This window comes from Natrix helvetica (genome assembly GCF_964273705.1).
Source record: "Natrix helvetica genome assembly, chromosome: 4".
Classification (NCBI taxonomy): Eukaryota; Metazoa; Chordata; class Lepidosauria; order Squamata; family Natricidae; genus Natrix; species Natrix helvetica.
This window is the reverse complement of record NC_138550.1, coordinates 89260494-89276520: the sequence shown is the minus strand read 5'-3', so window position 1 is coordinate 89276520 and position 16027 is coordinate 89260494. Positions and strand designations below refer to the sequence as shown.

General features: G+C 37.5%; 1 long non-coding RNA gene across 2 annotated transcripts in view; it reads left to right on the top strand.

Annotated features, from left to right (window-relative positions):
* LOC309392251 overlaps nt 1-5213 on the top strand; it is a 64914-nt gene extending 59701 nt beyond the window's left edge. For both annotated transcript variants that reach the window (XR_014175405.1, XR_014175406.1), the window contains one exon: nt 4878-5213. This is a non-coding gene — a long non-coding RNA (uncharacterized lncRNA). The remainder of the gene's footprint in view (nt 1-4877) is intronic.
* Nucleotides 5214-16027: the final 10814 nt, after the last annotated feature.

The following is a 16027-nucleotide window of genomic DNA, read 5'->3' as shown; positions in this document are numbered from 1 at the left end:
GATGGGGGGGGGGGAAGAAGCTGAGGAACATGTCAAAGCATCTTCTAGCACATCAGCATTGTCATCTGTTGGCAAGTTATGACATTGGAGGCATCATTTTTCATTCAGACCTCATGCCTGCATAGAGTCATTGCTGTCAGTGATATGGCTAGTGTAGATACTATATCTTTTGTATTATTTCTATTTGAAGCTTCAATTTCATTAAACAGTTCTACAATGTAACCTGATTTTCTGGAAGCTTATTGTGTTGGCCATGTCATTAGTTATGAGAAAAGCCATACAATCAATATTATAGTTTGATTTGCTTTTATTCTAGTCAGCAACTGCTCCTTTGATAAGCCATTTATATACTCTGCTCCATAACACAATTTCAGCTTTCCCAAAAGCTAAACTCAGCATCCTCAAAACTATCCTTATTGTATTTGGGATATGTGTGTGTCATGCATTGAGGTGTACTCTGTAAAGAATCTTTTTTGAACAAGAATCCAAAATGAATTCAATAGACTCTGACGGAAATTCTAATATTTCTTCCCTACAGAATCTCTAGCTTGGAAATCCTGCTGCGGATTTTTATTTTATTTTATTATTACATTTCTGGCCATACAATTTGATTAAGTGTCAAGATGAATGCTGTTTCCTCTACCACTTTTATCCCATTTATCAGAAATGGAAGCATAATGAAACTTTCTTTTTTCAGCTTGTCCTTACTTTCCCCCCTGAAATCCTAATATTGCATGATTTTAAACTTCTTAAGCAAATACACTTCGTAATTTAGCAAATAAGTAAGGAAACATGAGGTTATTACAGGGCAATTATCCCTTTTCCTTGGAAAGGTGCCCTCTGTTCAGGTTTAATGGTTCCGCTGCCTTGAGAGATCAAACGGCTGTTGAACAGAAATGGAGCAAACACACAGACATCTCTTGAAAGGTTATTTGGATTACAAATCTCATCAGTACTTATTACTGTGAATACAAGAAGAAGCAGGAAGCACTTTTTTAAAAAGATAATGAGATCTGAGAAGCCATTTATGAATTTGCTCCCTGGGCAAGGGGAAGACTCAACAGTCACCTTGAATCAGTCATTCTGGGCAGACAAAAATGCTGCTTTTTTGGTCCTCCAAAGAGAGATTTTCAGTGGTTCAGAGGTTCTCTCTACATTTCACTGAAGCCATATTCCAGCATAAACTGCAAAGCTGGTGACCAACACTCAGCTCTCCCTATTTTTGCAAGCTTTGCAAGCTTTTGATTATCCCAGGAGCTTACAGTGTGTGGCAAGACTGTCTCTTAAAACATTCTCTGATCAATTTTCCCTACAACAAAAGCCTAATGAGATATGATGTCCTCCAAAGTGTGAAATGGGGAAATTCCATATGTGAGGTGGACTTGAACCTGGATCTTCCCAGTTATAAACCAAACATTTGTGCCATTATAGATACTGACTCTATTTAACTATCTGAAGCCAGATCTCCTTAACTAACTGGACCTAAATCCAAACAATGCAGTCAAAATACCAGGTCTATTGAGAGTCTTCTATTGTGTTGAAATTATAATTACAGCCTTAAGGAAACTCTTGAGGTTTTCAGGAACAAAACAGAGTCCTTCCATTAGCCTCATTAGACCTCACATGCACAGTGTTCCCAGATCCCTGGAACAGCTTGCCTATTTTGGTTTTATAGGCTGGAAGAGTCAGCTTGGTTTTCCAAGAGTCAGCTAGGCATAAATCAAACAATAAGATGATAATGCCAACCCTTTGAATTAGTTTCAGTCCCCAGCCACAAAAGAGCCATGGCTTAAAAAAACAAAACCTTAAAGCACACACCAAAATGATACAGGCCAAAGCTGAGCAAGCAGCTGCATAAACATTCTTGCAGGGGTGAAATCAACTTACCTTCTCTACCGGTTCGCAAATGTGAGCACTCACACCACCTCTGCATATGCACAGGACTTTCCATGTACACTCAGAGCATCAAAAATGCAAATGCAGATGGGTGGAGCCTCCCGCCACCACCGTTACCAGTTCGCCCAAACTGAATAGAACCGGCTGAATTGCACCACTGCATTCTTGGCTTCTGGAAGGAAGGAGGAGATCTCAGAGCGTCTCTTTCCCCCCACAAGCATGCTTGCAGGTAGCTGTATTCAGCTACATGTAACTAGCCATTCTCTTGTGCGCTGCTTGGGGAATCCAAGGATGGGTTAACTTTGTCCATTAGCCTAGAGACTGAATTACGTAATTGTTGACCATGCCTCCTCTGACTGGATGGCCCAGTTTTTTAACTCAGTCCAGCCTGAAGAGACATATATATATCTCTCTCTAGACTAATTGACAAATTACTCAGGATTTTTTGGATTCATCTTAATTTCTGTGTGTGATAAAGTGACCTTATGGGACAGAGTGGGGAGATGACAGTTCGCTGTCAGTCACAACACTCACCACGCTGATATTGTCCTCCGGAGCTTTAGCAGCTGAAGAAATAGCAGCGCTGAGGCCGTGCTGCCTATCTACGTTGCAGCTGCGATTGGGAATCAGTTCGCCGCTCCCTCAGCTGTCCACACGTGCTTGGGGGTCGGTTCGCCGCTCCGCACCGCTTTGCCTAGGGAGCGACCCGCCCTGGTCGATGTGGTTTATCTCCCAGACCTATCGTCGCTGGAAGCCCTTTAGACTGCTGAGCTTGCCGCGAGCTCACCGCGGCGTTTGCAGAGCCGCCACACAGCCGGAGACATCAGCAATTCAAACCGCAAATTCAAAAGTCCCGTCTAAGTTGCGGGCGCCATTTTGGCCGGCCTCTTTTTGCGCGTGCATGGATGGCCATGAGGGGTGGTCCTCACTTTTGTGCCCAATTAGCGACATTGCATCAACGGCTCTCTCCCTTGTTCCCTCTCTTGCCTTGTTTGCTCGGCTGTGAGAAGGTTGCAGCAGCTCTTCTGAGTTATGGATCAACCTTGGTGATTTAAAAACCTTTGAGTCAGGGAGATTAAGCCATTTCACTTTGCCTACTTAATATCATGGCAGACCAATTTATCTCCAGAGGTACTGTGTGGCCCACCAATGCTTCCCAATCCCCCATTGAGGCCGAAGCTACCCCAAGGGCTAGCAGGGCCACTACCAGGGCCTCTACCCAAAAACCTTGGGCCTCCTCCACGGCCCCAGATAGGGCCTATAGGCGCAAAGATAAGCCCAAGACATTGGCCAAGGCCTCTGGAGTGGCCAGCGGTTCATCTCCTGTGTTAGTTCCTCAGCAGCATTCCCCTGCTTCCTCCCTGCATCTTCGAGGGAACCAGGGTTGGTCCCCTGATCTTCCCTTGCCCCAAGCACCAACTTCTGAGGAGGGGGAATTGGGGACACAATCTCTTCCGGGTCTCTCAAAAATAAGCCTGGCCTCGGCCCAGGCGTTCCCACGTGCAGGGCCTACAGTTACTTTTACCCCTACTGCTGCAGGCCTCAGGCCTGTGGAAGGCCAAGAACTGGGCCTTCCCCCAGATTTATACCGAATGATATCAGCAGCAATTTCCAAGGGCGTGGATGCAGAACTGCATCACAGGGCCCAGGTTCCCAGAGCTGCTGCCATGCCTATGGATTTACCCAATCCTCAGGTTGACCCCTCTTCACCTCTACCCTCAGTATATAGTGAGGAATCGGCCTTGGTGGAAAAAGAGGAAGTAGCAGACATGGAATTTTCAGACGATGAAGGTTTAGCACAGGACCAGCCTACCTCTTCTGGATTGTTCCAGCGCTGTTTAAATCTCTGTTGTATAAGGCGAAAGCCACCAGTAACATGGGTGGAACAGCCACTCAGGCTAGTACAGTGGTGGGTCTGGATGCGACGGAACGTTTATTTGCAGAACAAGTTTCAGAACAGGAAGTCATTCCCTTCCCCAAATTATTTTTTGACATTGTTCAAAAGCAGTGGGCACAACCAACTGTGGTTACCCCACCCAGCAATGGGGACAAGAAATTACCTGAAGGGTCCTATGTACACTGCGAGGGGAATCCAAACCCGCCCCGCAGCTTTGGCTGATCCAGGCACTCTCATAGACACTGATTTGATGACTTGATTCTACTCTGGACGTGACTTTATCGATACCTCTATTGGCTATGGCCATCAGTGACATTGATGCACATCTTCATATGGCTGACCTTCATACAAAACTGACCCATCCTGTCAGAGGCGGTGTGGTCAACAATTACATAACTCAGTCTCTAGGCTAATGGACAAAGTTAACCCATGCTTGGATTCCCCTCGCAGCGCACATAGAAGGACCGTTCAGGTAAGTCAACGGTTGTTTTGATAAATCCAGAAAATCCCTGCCCTACTGTCCCCATCTATTTGGATTCATTTCTTTCATTTATATCCATGTTTATATTTATACTGCTATTTTGTACATGTTTGACAAACTAATAAATGCAAATATAAATACAACTAGAACAGGTAAATATAAAACTTCTGAATTTGCATTTGTTAGAAAAGGACTTTTCAGTGGAAGTTCCTACATTGTGTAGCCTCCACAAAGGTGTACATGGCCTTTCCATCCTAGCATTCTGGATGTATATCTATGGAAATTCCTGGAAATAATTAAAGATGGTTCTTTTTCAATTCGCTTTCAGCTACAAGCAAGGAATATCTAGATACCTTTCTTCTTTCAGTTATGGTTCCTTATGTTGAATTATTTTAAGATCGGCTTTGTAGAGCTTGTTATTAAATGTTATGTTTTACTGAAGCTTTTATTGCATGCTCTCCAGAGTTAATGTGATATGGCTATATAAAAATAATGATAGTAATTAAGTAGGAAAATGTAAAATAGGACTCAGAACTAGGTTGGAGTTGAATGACAAAAACAAATGAACAAACACAAAACACTCAATTATTCTTTCTCTTATAGGTGAATTTCTTCTTCCTTCCACTCCCCTGGCCGAATGGCAGCTCCAAGCCAGTGGGCTTGCCTGAGCTGACAAGATGTGGCTTTAAAAGAAGAAGAAGGATAAAGTATTTCTTTTAACTTTAATGGAAACACCAAGCCCAGCATGCTGAAAAACAGAGAAACATTTTTATTCTTTTGTTGTTTAAATGAGATGTAACATTTTAATGCAATGAAATTAAGTGAGGGTAAATGGGTGAGGGAGTTTAAGATGTATAAATACAATTTAGGGAGGAAAAAGCATTTCTTGGTTTATCCATCAATTTTATGGGATTATTTTGTGCCATATACAGTAGATATTGGTATTTGGTATTTAATGGCAAAGTCTACATATATATATATATGTATATTTTTTTTATTTTTGCCACCATATGTTCCTTAAAAGGGGGGGGGGCTTTCATTTTCATTTCATTGCTTTCTGCAGAAGCTTTTGAACTTGTGATTGTTTCTTTAAGAAAAAAAGATCATATTTCTAAGCTACCATCCTGAGCACATTATCCATGATGTCATCCAACACACTGATATTTTAAGGGGCACTCTTTCTTCATTAAGCCCTCATTTTCAATTTCCTTGTAAGAAGTTATTAAAACAGCGAATAGCTGAGTACATATGATATATGAAACCTTTCATATGAGCTTACTCCTAGATTTCCTTGTATTCTGGACAAGTTAAAGGCAATTCTAAATATTTTATGCTATAATGATTAAATGCTCCCTAGAAAAAGGTTCTTTTTAAAAATCTTTCTAGGCAGCCCAGTAGCATGGGGCATTTTTACTATGAGAAGAAAGAAAACATTAAAAAGTTTACAAGCCTAGCTCACTTCATACATTTTCAAAAGGGAATCTAGTTTTTATTAAGGAAAAAAAATATTTATAGGCTTCATTTGACCATGGAAATGTTAGGAATAATACTTCTCTTCAAGCAAGATTACGTAGAAAATATTTTTGAAGCCCTAAAGCTACATGTACAAATATGATTTCCCAATAAGCATGCTGAGTACTGCTGCAGTTATGGGAATGTGATATATGACATAACTCTTGTAAATGGATTTTATATGTGCTGATGGATAGATAAATATCTGTGTTAAGTACTTCAAAGGAGCATTTATAATTCACTAGACTAGTTGATGTTTGTGGCAGAGTCAACATCCAGCAAAATGTTTCATGAAGGAAAACAAAAATCCTAATGAAACATTCAAAGCTATTTTTTCCCCTGTTGTTAGAATTTGTGTTGGAGCTTTACCCCACTGTGAAATCCTATGCAGAACTAAAATAAAGTGAACCTAACTGCTTTTTCTCTCCTCAATAATTTTAAATATTTATTTATTTAACTTTTATCTTGCCTTTATTATTTTATTACTCAAGGTAATGAATATACCTAATACCCCTTTCCTTCTTTTATTTTTATCACAAGAACAAACCTGTGAGGTGGGATGTGCTGAGAGAGAGAGTAACTGGCTCAAAGTCATCCAGATGGCTTTCATGCCTAAAGTCATAATCTCCTGGTTTCTAGCTTGGTGCCTTAACCACTAGACGAAACTTCTTCTTATTGAAACAAATCTACCTACAACCATGACAAGTTTTTTTTTTTAAAAAACATGACCTTTTTCTTTGGAGACTAATGAAAATGAATCACAAAATATATATTAGGAACTTCTGATATGGACAGAGAGGAAAGAAAGTAAACAATCCAGAATACTGTTTTGTCCTAATGATAGTTTAGAAATCATTTTAAGATATAACCACATGAAATCATGACTTGACAGCAGAGGTCTCCTAGTCAAGAAGAAAATGAGCTTAAAAGATTTGGCATGTCAAAAAGAAAACTTTGTCAGAATTTAATAGGCTGGAAATAGAACATTTTTGATTAAATCCAAAGACTTAAACCTAAGGATTAAGAGTCTGGCTTCTATTATTTGAAACAGTACACTTAATAATACCACTAATTAAAATGACTACACTAATTGTCATGAAAACATATTTCTAGTCAGTTTTTCAGGAGCTCAAGGTAAGGTATACAATACTTTCTCTTGAATTCTATCCCCCTGTGATGTAAATTGAGCTGAGAGATAATCAATTATTCGAAGTAAGTAATTCCGTTTTCATTAGGGTACATGGAGCTGAATCTCGATTTTCCTTGACTAACTAGTGGCAGCATTTAGAGTACCTTGCCTGATGTCTGATAGCTAAATGGAATCCAGACTGGTCAGTACTTGGATGAAAAGTCACCAGGGAAATTCAGAAAGTTGAACTAGACTGGGAAGTTGAAGAAGACAATGCCAAACTCCTTTCATGCTGATGCCAAGAAGTGACTTCAATTTGAGACAGTATTTTAATTGTACTTCATAATCCTAGTCCATTACCTGAACACTATATAATGTTGTCAATAAAATACCCAATAAATCGGTACCATTTTAAAACATTATTTATGTGGTGATTTCAGCCTTGTAACAATAATTACTCATATACCAGTAGATAGCCACAAATAAAAGATACAAGTACTCCTAAAGGAAAAGCACAAGGGATTTGTTTTTGAAAGACAAGAGAATGGACCACAATCCCACTCACCTCTCAAAGAGTGTTTCTGATTAACCAATGAATCTTGCTGTGGTTGCAACTTTCCCTTGGTATAAATTCATAATGCAGCGATGTAATACTTCAGAAATAGTTGGACTGTATAGTTTTCTTCCAATTATAAAGTATTTATCTTTAAATCTTTCTCTGAGGCAAAGAACTGTATTTTGCTCTTTCTACTAAAACACAATTCTATTACCAATGAGGACAGGAAAAAAATCATATCAAAATATTACCAAAGTAGTTTTGCCTGGCACAGCATTCACACAATCAAATTGCTAATAGATTTTTACAAGGGCTTGTAAATAAATTGTTTGACTGGTCTATTTGAGCCATATGGAAGAAAATTAACTGACCTGTGCAGTTTGGGTAGCTGAAATGGCTTCAGCAAGACTGCTCCCTTTAGATTATGTATAATTTAATATTTAACCCATCTGAAATACCATATATTTATGAACACATAATCTGAAATGGCACTATCTTCTCTACTTAATCATAAAAAAGATTCTTATATCAAGCATCTTTCATAGATGAAATTGTATTTCCATGTATGGAATATCTGTGCAATGTTTTTTAAACGTTTTTGTCAATTTCCAGAGGTCTAATTATTTGAAAACGAAACAAACAAAAAAGAACAGAACTCTACCAAAGCACATTTTATGGTGGCTGGGTCTGAATTCCATTCATATTTCTTCACTCCCCCCCCCTTTTTTTTTCCTTTTCATTCCCTTTATAATGCATCTTCTACATATTTAATGTAACCATCTTTCTTCTATTTTGCAGTTTGCTGGAAGAAGGATGGTTCATGCATATGGGACCAGATGGCTAATATAAATAGATGTGGATTAATTTTATAAATGAGTACCTTGTTTTACAAGCAATTAATTTCAATCAATAGTTATATATACAATTAATAATCATGTATAATTTTCTCCTAGCCATACCATGTTTTGAAATATAGTTTACACTTGTACACATAAACACACACACAAGATAAACACATGGCCATAGGCTCCCATTTGCAGTGAAGGGGAAACATTGTGTCCCCATTCCCCTACATTGCTATGGAGTTTCAAAATACTTTAACCTGTGTTACTATTAATCCTGATAAATGTTTTTGAGGAATGGATTCCTAAATTATCTATCTATCTATCTATCTATCTATCTATCTATCTATCTATCTATCTATCTATCTATCTATCTATCTATATCTGATAAAACGAGGAGAGCCTGTGGTGTAGTGGCTAACAAATCTGCTTAATATGTAACACATCCCAGGTTCAAATCCCAGTAAGGGTATGGCTAGCTGATGAGAGCTAAATAGCTTGAAATGGATCCATACTAGTCTCCCTTTATTTATTTATCAGTACAAATACAACACACACACACACACACACACACACACACACACACACATAGTATAGATCTATTTCAAGCTATTTAGATCTTAACAATAGATTATATTAGATCTATTTCAAGCTAAATAGCTTGAAATAGATCTATACTAGTCTCCCTTTATTTATTTATCAGCACAAATACAACACAAATATAAAAAGGCAACATTAAAAATAAAAATATGGTTTCCTGCCTGGATGGTCCTCTGTAATGAGCCAAAGGACAGAAAGGGGAGTAGACAGAAAAGCTCCCTCCCATATTTGGGCATACCAGGGGTTGTAACACAAATACATACATACATACGTGTGTGTGTGTGTGTGTTGTATTTGTGCTGATAAATAAATAAAGGGAGACTAGTATAGATCTATTTCAAGCTATTTAGCTCTCATTCAGGCAGAAAACCATATTTTTAATGTTGCCTTTTTATATTTGTGTTTTATTCTGGTGTAATATATCTATTACTAATATCTTGTGAGTTGCTGTTCTGATTTGTAACAGTTTTGGATAAAAAAAGTAGCAATACTGCTAAACAAATTTGTGAGGAAAATATTGGGTGGTTGCTAGGTATATTGTTCTTGATTTTTGAATCAAGTCATTCTCAGAAATATGGTTTTATGAATCTGGAAGATTATTGTTTTAGCTAATGCAAATGTGAAACACTCCAAGGTAATAAAGTCTAATGAATAATGAAATAGAAGAAATATTGTAAAGAATTCAAGTATGAAAAATTTATAATATTTCATAGCCCAGTTTAGGCTGGACTTATTTTATTGGAAAGTTGAAAAAATGTGTCAGAAAACTGAATGATCTGTATATTCCTTTAACTATTATGGACAATTGAAAAATGATAGATAGATGATAGATAGATAGATGATAGACCAACAGATGGTAGGTAGGTAGGTAGGTAGGTAGGTAGGTAGGTAGGTAGGTAGGTAGGTAGGTGGGTGGGTGGGTGGGTGGTTGGTTGGTTGGTTGGATGGATGGATGGATGCATTTAGACAGATGATGGATGAACAGATGATCTTATGGTGAAGGGGAATTAAACAAATGTCAAGTCATTACTTGCAAATTTTTACTATATTTCTCTAATTGTGCTTTTTGACAAAGGAAAATGCCTATTGATTTTCGCTTGTTTCTTGACAAAATTAATGACTTTTGCAGATATATCTGCCTTTTCCGTCGCATTGAAGCCTGTCAAGTTTCAAAGGCTAGGTGCAGAAATTTCACAAGAAAAAGACTTTACAGTTTTCTAATATAATTTTCTAATATTAACTTCTGGCTACCCAGTCTTCTCAATTGCATGTCCTTAGAGAGAACATGTTCAATTGTGAATGGTAGGTGCAAAAGCTTTTATGCTTTTGCCACAAAACTGACAGCAGAATGGAAAAGGATTTGTTTTATCCCATCCCACCTGGAGAGATGGAATAATTAATATTTCAACTTATTTAAATATTTACCTTTGAGATGTTTGGGCTGAATCCTTTGAGGCCATCACAGAAATCATGGATTGTTCAGATTTCTCCCTCTGAGATCAGGAAAAGAGCTGTAAACTCAGAGAAGTGCATCTGTTATTAGAAATTCCCTCCTGTCTGCCAGACTGCGTGCTTCTTTTGTTTTGATCTTGGAAGGCTTGAAATCAGAAGGGAAAAAGTGTGCTGCAGGTTCAGCATCTCCAAATTGCCATAAACTAGTGTATTATTTATGCCAGTTTGAAACTGATGTAGATCTATTCCCTCTGATTCAGTTCCATAGAAGGCGATTTCTTCCTTCCTTCCTTCCTTCCTTCCTTCCTTCCTTCCTTCCTTCCTTCCTTCCTTCCTTCCTTCCTTCCTTCCTCTTTCTTTTTCTCTCTCTTTTTCTTTCTTTCATTCTTTCTCTTCCATTTCTTTCTCTTTCTTTTTCTCTCTTTTTCTCTCTTTCTTTTTTCTCTCTTTCTCTTTCTTTCTTAACAACACAGAAGTAGCAGAAGAAGAAATAGAGGATACTTTCTTATGAGAAATGTTGCCACCTCACGACAAGTTCAACACAAATGATTCCACACCATTGTGTCTCTTTGATATATGAGCTGATTTACTTCTGTCTCAGCTTCACTAAAAGAAGACCTGCTCTGAAATATGATTTCAGCTGAATAATTTTTTCCTAATCTTTCTCTTAGCTTTTAACCTTCAGTCATTTTAGCAAGTCCTGTAAAGAGAATGCTGGCTTGAAGACTTTGAAGCCCCCCCTCCAAGTTCCAAGTCAATTGAACATGGGTAAAACTGCCAATATTCTTACCCCTTCTCTTCTATAGGTCCCAACATGTACTCTCTGTTGCTACCAGTTCTGCCTGAGATACAAAGTTTATATTCTATTCAGATACAAACAGATAACAGCAAAACAATACTACCCCTGTTTTCCATTGCACATTGATAGGTATGTATGGGGTGGGGGGAGCAATAGGCAGTAACTGATGTGTTTTTTGAACCTCAGCATTTTAGAAATGTCATTCATTCATGGATGGATGGATGGATGGATGGATGGATGGATGGATGGATGGATGGAAGGAAGGAAGGAAGGAAGGAAGGAAGGAAGGAAGGAAGGAAGGAAGGAAGGAAGGAAGGAATCAATCACATTTTTGTTGTTGTCTGAAACATCAGCATCTATTATATAGTACTATAGCTGGCTATCTGTGGAGAAATATTGTGCATTTTGCTCATATCACAAAGAAACAGCTCCCTTGGGAACTTTTCAAATTCAGCAAATTTCTCAGTAAATAAGCAATCGTGACAAGGATAATATGGATTTGATTCTGCTTTCTCTAAAACAGAATTAAATATTAATGTTGTATTTATCTTGAAATTTGGATGTGAAGGTTTATTCATTGGTAAAAAATATTACTGCAAACAGTGTAATATAAATGAATAATTATTAACCTTAGCTATGTGAAACCAAATCTTCACTCTTGCTTTGATCAATTTTCCACTGAGTTCAGTCAAGGTAGTTCAAAGCTGACTGCAATCTGAACAAAATGTTTGACTCATTTTTACTGCAGAAATTATTTAGATATGCTTTTTTAAACACTATATATGGAGATGTTATGTATAGGACCAAACCTGTAATCTGCTTATTTATCCTAACATTAACAGAAAATGGCTACCCTCTACAAGGTATGCCAGGAGGTATGTGCCTGAAGTTTTCATTTACAGTGAAATTTTCTTTAAAAGTCTGTCTCTCTGTCTCTCTCTCTCTGTAGATCTGTTGTCATTATAAGCAATGTACTGTATTAAACATTTTGGAACATATGGCTACTGTGGATAAATGCATTCCACTTGCATGTGAATTACACAAATTTCTCTCAATTCCTAAATATTTGTATGACAGATTCTATTTTTAGAAAATTTTTAGAAATCAACTCTTTGGGGACAGTGAATGGTTGCAATTAGATTGTTTGTGCTCATCTTGATTATTATTAGTCTTATCCAGCTATGCATAAAACAAATTCATTCATTCCATCTCTCATCTGATTGGGTTGCCACATTTAAAAAATACATTTTTGAGATGGGAGATATATCTGCAAAATATGAACAACATCAAGTTATATTGCATTTGTTATATAGCACTTATAGCACATTGTGCAACAGGGAATATGCAAAAATAGATATATATAAAATTGTATAGTACATCACCCAGATTAAGCAGTAAGGGAAGGAGATGGGTGGTTAAGAAATAGGAAATATCAATCAATCAATAGTATAATAAAGCATTTAAGAATTGTACATAAATATAAATATTACGGACTTAAAATATATTATATTATATATATTTGTGCTGATAAATAAATAAAGGGAGACTAGTATAGATCTATTGCAAGCTATTTAGCTCTCATCAGCTAGCCATACCCTTACTGGGATTCGAACCTGGGCTTCATTACATATTAGGCAGATGTATTAGCCACTAAGCCACAGGCTCTCCTCCTTATCACAAATACGTAACACAAATACATACCTATTTCCCTGGCTCAGCTGATAAGGAGGAGAGCCTAATATGCAATACAGCCCAGGTTCGAATCCCAGTAAGGGTATGGCTAGCTGATGAGAGCTAAATAGCTTGAAATAGATCTCCCTTACATCAAAGGCACCAAAGATAAAATCAGCAAAATTCTCCACAAGCACAATATCAAGACAGCCTTCACCACTGACCAAAAAATAGCCAACATCTTAAGAAACCCCAAAGACAAAATCCAGCTAGAAAACCAAGGAGTCTACAAAATACCATGCAAAATCTTCCCGGCAACATATATAGGACAAACAAACAGGAGAATAAATGCATGCATCACAGAACACAAGAACGCAGTAAGAAAAAAAGAAAAAAAAACTTCCTCCCTTTCCCTTAAAGCTACAGGACATGAAATCAATTTTGAAGGAACCAGGTTAATCTCCAAAACAGAACACTTCAACAAGAGAATCATTATGGAAGCCATCGAAATAGAGAAACACCCCCACAACATGAATAAACGTGACGATACCTCCAGCCTACCAAACATCTGGAAACCAGCCCAAGTCAACAAACGAACACCACCCACCACCCAGCCGTTACAATACAAAACAACAATGCACACACAGCCAGCACCAATCAGCACCAATCTACCAATCATGATACAACCACACAACCAATCATTCCACTTACTGAAACAAAGCCAGCACTCCATCCCCTCCCACCAAGATTTACAGAAAGATGGCAGCTCTGTTCACACTTTAAGCCAAAGACAACAGCCTGAAGATAGCGAGTGAGATCTCGCTGAAATGTTGCCAAGACAATCTCAATCTTACACGGGAAAAGACCCGAATACAACAAAACAAACATACCAGGGGTTGTAACAAATATATATATATTTGTTTGCGTAGATTTTCACGTGTGTAGGTATGCTGGTTTTGTTGTATTCGGGTCTTTTCCCGTGTAAGGTTGAGATTGTCTTTGCAACGTTTCGGCAGGATCACACCTGCCATCTTCAAGCTGTGGGCTTAAAATGGGAGCGGAGCTGCCGTCTTTCTGTAAGTCTTGGTGGGAGGGGATGGGGTGGTGGCTTTGTTTCAGTAAGTGGAATGATTGGTTGTGTGGTTGTATCATGATTGGTAGATTGGTGCTGATTGGTGCAGGTTGTGTGTGCATTGTTGTTTTGTATTTTAACGGCTTGGGTGGTGGGTGGTGTTCGTTTGTTGGCTAGGGCTGGTTTCCAGATGTTTGGTAGGCGGGAGGTATCATCACGTTTGTTCATGCTGTGGGGGTGTTTCTCTATTTCGATGGCTTCCATGATTATTCTCTTGTGGAGGTGTTCTGTTTTGGAGATTAACCTGGCTCCTTCAAAGTTGATTTCGTGTCCTGTAGCTTTAAGGTGCTGGAAAAGGGAAGAAGTTTTTTTCTTTTTTTCTTACTGCATTTTTGTGTTCTGTGATGCGTGCATTTATTCTCCTGTTTGTTTGTCCTATGTATATTGCTGGGCAGATTTTGCATGGTATTTCGTAGACTCCTTGGTTTTCTAGCTGGATTTTGTCTTTGGGGTTTCTTAAGATGTTGGCTATTTTTTGGTCAGTGGTGAAGGCCACCACCCCATCCCCTCCCACCAAGACTTACAGAAAGACGGCAGCTCCGCTCCCATTTTAAGCCCACAGCTTGAAGATGGCAGGTGTGATCCTGCCGAAACGTTGCAAAGACAATCTCAACCTTACACGGGAAAAGACCCGAATACAACAAAACCAGCATATATATATATATATATATATATATATATATATATATATATATATATATATATATATATATATATATATATATATATATATATATATATATATATATATATATATATATATATATATATATTTGTGTTACAACCCCTGGTATGCCCAAATACTAGTCTCCCTTTATTTATTTATCAGCACAAATACAACACACACACACACACACACACACACATACATACATACTATATTTATACAAATTATGCAGAACATTTTATCTGATTCATCTTGATATTTATTTTAAAATTTTCATTTCACTGCAGTCATTGATCATCTGAAGACTGGTTCTCAAAAATTAATATTTGCATATCATTGATAATTAATTGACTTTTATTGTATCTCTTAACATACCATGAATCCTTCCTTTTCTCATTGTAAGTCTAATTTATTTGTTATAGAGACATACATGTCAACTCTATAGACCAAGTTTTCAGTAGATTTTTCTTTGAGTTCAAAAACATAGGCCTTTTGTCTTTATTTGTGAAATATATCTGCACATTGGTTTTAGCATCACATTTACAGCAGTAATATAAAGCATCAACTTAAAAAGCTCTTGAAGAAAATCAAACAAGGATACAACACACACTCTTAGAATTATTGGCTTGCTTGAGCCCAGAAGACAAAAGGAGGAAAAAGCAGTTTGGTTTATCAATTGTGCATTGTTCGATATACACATTAAAAAAAGCAACCCTCTCTTTGAAAGTGGAAAAGGAAACTTTGATGGGTTTTTGCATAAACATATGTAAATTAAAAGAATTTAAATTCAAACACCAGCATAATCCCAGATATATTTAATCCTATTTTGTCAATCTTATTTCATTAAACTCACTCTGTTATGCAATTCAGATCTTGTGAAGGGCTGAAATAAAATAGGTTGATTTTAATTTTGAATTTGTCACAAAACAAAAGGCTTCTAGCAATCCTGTCGCTTTCAGAAAAGACCTACTGATAGAGGTTTGTAGGCCCTTTAGATCTTTATGTGTCTTCCAGAACCTCTTGTAAATTGTTGCTGGATTGCAAGGAAATTAATGAGAACTATATAGACTGCATTTTATTAATTCTACCCAATTGTAACAAATTATATGTCAAATAAAATTTCCTCTTTCTCTTGACCTTTCCACTTTCTGTCACTCTTGTGTGCCTCAATCCCTCCAAAATTTAGCTTCCTCTCAAAATTGAAAGTGCACATATATAAAAAGTTGAGATGTTCCCCAAATGATGTCAAAAGAGAACAAAGGAAGAGTGAATATTGGATGCTAACTTCCAGGGAGACAGGATAAGAATATACTCTTGGTGGTGGTTTTGCTTTCAGGGAAAGTGATATCTTCCTACTAAAAATATTTGGAACTGATAGTGTAATGCAATTATA